The sequence below is a fragment of the Lathyrus oleraceus genome, chromosome 1, assembly GCF_024323335.1.
Source record: "Lathyrus oleraceus cultivar Zhongwan6 chromosome 1, CAAS_Psat_ZW6_1.0, whole genome shotgun sequence".
Taxonomy (NCBI): domain Eukaryota; kingdom Viridiplantae; phylum Streptophyta; class Magnoliopsida; order Fabales; family Fabaceae; genus Lathyrus; species Lathyrus oleraceus.
In genome coordinates, this window is record NC_066579.1 from 307,221,674 (window position 1) to 307,227,495 (window position 5,822).

The following is a 5,822-nucleotide window of genomic DNA, read 5'->3' on the forward strand; positions in this document are numbered from 1 at the left end:
ATTGGCGTGATAAAAAGCATTAGTATTGCACAAATCTCACACACACACACACACACATACACACACACACACACTTATGATCAAGCTTCAGGGCTGAGTTGTGCCATGTTTTTAACATAGTCCCTTGAGATGATTTGTGGGTTGAAGGCGAGTTAGTGCTGCATGAAAACGTGGTTGTTTGGAAGGGAAGTTTCTCTGTCGTTATTTGGAAGGGAAGTTCCTTTTAGTTTTGATGTGTTTGTTTCTTGATTTAAGGTTAACTTTATTGAGCTAAGGCAAGATTGCAGTGGGCAGCGCCTAGGAGCGCAAACTTAAGCAAAAAAATGAACTCAACTAAAGGAGAAAAATGGAGAAAGCAGTTGGGTTCCTAGTGAAAGCGTGGAAGGATTGATACATTGGAGGGAATCTTTGTTTTGCATTAAAGAAAATTCCTTTAAATCAAGTGGGTAAGACAAAGGGGCGTTAAAAGACAAAAGACGTTATAAGGGTACACCCATTAATTTGCATGCTATGCAATAGCGGGACAGTTCCGCATGCACCCTGTTGTGGCAGTCTGTCACAAGACTCATTGTCCCCCACAATTGTTCCCTTGTACCTGATTTCTTCTACACTAAGCATAAGGAATGATGTGAAGGAGTTGATTTTATGTAGTTGGCTTGATTTGATTTCCTTATTTTTGGCCGATGAACCAAGATATTACAATGAACCCTAGTGAAGGCTTATAAATACATAAGATACTAGTGTGAGGATAGTGGAGAGAAAAGAGAGTTTCTTCTTCTCACCATTTCCTGTACCAACTGTTGAGCCCTAGCGTGGATGGAGTCATCTCTTACTGATTATCCCTCTCAAGAAGTATTCAAATTAATTTTAAGTTTATATTTCTTTTTCATTATTTGTTTAAGAATGTATCCCTTGAGAACCATGTATGTAGTTTATACTCAGTTCTTTTTGAGCTAAGCCTTTCGCTTGTTGAGCAATGGGAAGTTAATGTCATGTTGATTTTATGTTAAGTGATGTGTTATTTAGTGTCTTGTTTTATCATGTGATAACTTGCATACAAATCTGATTCTTTGAATGATCAACTTAGAAAAAGATAACAGCTTGTTGTTGCGAGAGATCCAACAACAAGTTGATTTCATAATAAAAGTAATTGAAAAGAGTAAGATAGAGATATTCACTTGATTACTTCACTTAGAGATAAGGAACTACAACTATAAGGGATTTCATAATACAAAGAGACGTATTTTAGGGTTATAAGTGTGATTTAGATATTTGTTCCCTTGCCTTATAATGCATGATGTGATATTTTAGAAATACACGTTTAGATCACTCTGACCTTTCCTGGCACGACATTACACATCCTGAACATATACCTGTTTCACTAGTATTAATGGATCATATATCAGCATACACCCTCTTGATATAGTCTCACTTTCACCTTACACTATTTAAGAAGAAAAATGAACTTATAACACTCTTATATTATTGTTATCCTTGCTCATGCTTAATTTCAAAAGATAATTTATTGCAAAATCAATCTAAGTAACATCCACTCTCCGTAGGTACGATATCCTTACTTTTTATCACTTGCTACTTTTAAACATACATGAATACTTGCATGTGACACATTTCCAGGCAACAAATACGTATTGATTACTCTTAGGTTTTTTAATCCCTTTTTATTTAAAAAATAATAATTTAATCTTCTAATAATTGTACTTTGGTCCCAACTTATTATAATTCTCAGCATTTACCTTATTTTTCCTATATTTCTATTTTCCACCCAAAACCTCTATTTTCTGTTTAATTTTAATATTATTTAATTATCTAACTATTTAATTAAATAACTAAACATTTTTCTACCCATCACAACCTAGCATAAACATGCCAAAATACCAAATCATCAATCAAATGCATATAAAATTCATTTAAATAAATAATTAAAGTATAACTTCAATTAAATAAATAATTTAAAGAAAACGGGGTGTTACAAAGGACCGGTTTGATTTAGTTTTTTTTTAATTGTTTTGAAAAATTATAAAATTAAAACTCGATTTAATTACAATATCTTAGAATTTAAAAAAAAACACTTTTCATATTTATTATTTTTAAAAGTAAACAACAAAATCAGGTTTAATATGTTTCCAATTTCCAATTTTGCTTTTATGTATTATAAAATTGAAATGAAAAACACGTAAAAAAAAAAAGTAACAGCTTTTATTAATGGCAAAACTACAATTATAAACAATTATATTATATTGTTACATGAATGCAAATGTTAAAAAAAATGGAATGTAATGTATTTTTCATAAATTTGTAAAAGTAATTTTTTTAAATTTTATTTTCTTAAATCATCATTGATCGACCAATTTGTGTAAAGTCTCATAGACCAATAGTCACATGACATTATAATTTAAAGTTAAATATATATTTTTTGATGTAACAAGAGTAGCTCAATTGAAAAAGAACTTTATTCGTTACAGTAGAATAGTTTGTTACATTACATCACAATACATAAAAAACACAGTCATATCAAGCATCAGCATACTCATGCATAACACTCCCACAAAATGGGAATTTCAGCAAAAAAATAAAAATCATTCTAATTCCTACATGCACAGCCAAATATCCCCAGCAAAATTGCATACTTGCGTACATCCCATGCATCATCCCATGCATGGAACTCCCACCTAAAGCGGAACATCATACAAAAATCAAATATAAAATAACAAGATCCAAGTTCATTCGTGTATATCTTGGACATTCCTCATTTCCAAATGAAGTTATTTCCCTGCATGTGCTTATAGAATAATTTCTCAGCAAATCATTGTTCAACTTTATGATTAAAACTGATATTTCCAGCATTTTTCTTTACAATCATTGCTCCCCAAGCAGAGGTTACCCTAAAAAGTCTCTTATGAGATTTTCCCCTGCAGAGCATTTCTAGTAAATCTCCCTCAAAAGGAGTCTTCTCAAAAAAAATCCCCCAACGGACGAATATTTGAGATACTGCTTCATTTATCTGAAGAATCTCACTTTTACTGTTTGAGATACTGCTTCATCAATATGAAAAGTCTCATTTTAGATATTTTTTTTAGATACTTCTCTAAGTATCCTCGGAGAATCTTAGATTCAATTAAGGTATCTTTCCCTGGCTGGAATATCTTCATTCTATCATATAAGATGATGTTTCGACTCAATACAGTGAATCTCATTTTTGTTGTTTGAGATGCTGCTTCATCAATATGAAGAGTCTCATTTCAGATTTTTTTAGGGATACTGCTCTAATATCCTCGGAAAGTCTTAGATTCAATTAAGGTATCATTCCCTTGTTCGAAATATCTTAATTCTATTATATAAGATGTTGTTTCGACTCGATACAGAGAATCTCATTTTTGTTGTTTGAGATGTTGCTTCATCAATATGAAGAGTCTCATTTTAGATTTTTTAGAGACACTGCTCTAAGTATCCTCGGAAAGTCTTAGATTCAATTAAAGTATTTTTCCCTTGCTGGAATATTTTAATTCTATCATATAAGATGCTGTTTCGACTCGATACAGAGAATCTCACTTTTACTGTTTGAGATGCTGCTTCATCAATATGAAGAGTCTCATTTCAGATATCTTTTAGAGATACTGCTTTAAGTAACCTCGGTAAGTCTTAGATTCAATTAAAGTATTTTTCCCTTGCTGGAATATTTTAACTATATCATATAAGATGTTGTTTCGACTCGATACAGAGAATCTCATGTTTACTGTTTGAGACGCTGCTTCATCAATATGAAGAGTTTCATTTCAGATTTTTTTTAAAGATACTGCTCTAATATCCTCGGAGAGTCTTAAATTCAATTAAAGTATTTTTCCCTTGCTGAAATATTTTAATTCTATCATATAAGATGTTGTTTCGACTTGATACAGAGAATCTCACTTTTACTGTTGAGATGCTGCTTCATCGATATGAAGAGTCTCATGCCAGATTTTCTTTATACTGCTCTAGCATCTTGAAAAATCTTGAGTTTTAGCTAGGGATGTCATTCCATTGCTAACATATCTCGACTGTGACGTCCAAGATACTGTTCTGAAGACTCCTAGAAAGTCTTGACTGTTCCATTTTACTGTGGGATGATGTCTTTTGCCATTTCTCACCGCATTCTCTTCCTGTATTTTCTTCCTTTCATTACCTAGGACAAAATTTGGGTCTTCTTGTATTTAATTATCTCCCACCATGAATGCGTAAAGACTACTGTCATTATCACTTACCGGTTTGAGGTAATTAAATAGGGGCAACTGTCATACCCCAATTTTGTCCGGCCATTTGTGGTTTACCCATGAGATCTCTTTGTATCAAAGGCCCATTTTCATAAGTGTGTTCATAATCTAAAATGTGGTTTGAATCTTTTTACATTACTAATCCAAAACCTATTTTTTTATTAGTAAGTATTAAGAGTCATGTTATTATTTCTATGATCACTATTTACTAGTCCATTTACACATCCCAAATATTTATGCCAAGTTCTAAGTTCTTCATAGGTGCCCAAATTAAGTTTGCATTTTTTTTAGGCATGTATGTGTTTGTTTTTAAATTAAAGTACCATATTTAGATTTATGTGTTGAAATTAGAATATGTGTTGTTTTTTAAATTAAAAGTTCCATATTTAGATTTTTGTGTTTAAGATTAGAATTGTGTTGTTTTTTAAACTTAAAAGTCTCATATTTAGATTTTTGTGTTTAAATTAGAATATGTGTTGTTTTTAAATTAAAAGTTCCATATTTAGATTTTTGTGTTTAAGATTAGAATTGTGTTGTTTTTAAATTAAATCACTATATTTAGTTTCTTTGTATCTAAGTTAGAATTATGTTGTTCTTTAGATTAAGTCATTATACTTAAGTTAAAAGTGAATTGTTTTCAAAAAAAAAGTTGAAATTGATTAGCATAAATAAATATTGAGTTAAATTTTGAAAGTTTAAAAGGTTGAATACATAGTTATTAATGGCCATGAGACTTCAAATCCAACAAATTGCAAATAGCCCAAATACACTTTAATAATCCAATTCTTTTCAAATCCAACAAGTTACAATGGCTATTAGCTTTAATTCAATAAGTTACAGATAAATCCAAATATACACATTTGTCTTTAAGAAAAAACTGAAATAATTACATTTCTAATTAAATGAAAAAAAAATGTTGTTAATGACCAAGACCAGCGCGCCTCCAAGTTGGCATTCTTACAAGCCACCTTCATCAAGTCATTTCAGAGTTGTAATCTGCAGAGAACAAAAATAGCTTATTTTAAAAGCACTTTTCAAAAGCACTTAGAGAACTGAAAAACAACTAGAAAATTACTCAGATTAAAACTTTATCCATAAGGTTAACCTAAACATCCAAAAAGCACTTTTGACATTAGCTTAAAACAAGAACAGATCAAATCCCACATAATCTGGGATGAGAATATCGAAAAAGGGGAAGTTTTTCTAAGACTTAAAATTCTTCATAAACATAGAGAAGATAATAGAGTGTTGGCACGGCAAGAACAACATAAACACATCAAAATATTTTTCTCAAAAAAAACCAAACAAGAACCACACGGTAATTTTTCAGAAAAATCCTAAAGTACCAACAGCAAAAACATACAAAGCAACTCGATTCTTCAAACCCAAACACACAGCAAGTTACTTTCAAAAAGCTCTTAAAAAAGGTTAATAGCAAACGCACAGCATAAGAATATCAAGAACAACACAAAGATTTTTTCTAAAAAAACCCTAAAGAACACAACAGCAAAAACAGAGCAATTTTTTCTGAGAGCCCTAACAAGTTAACAGCAA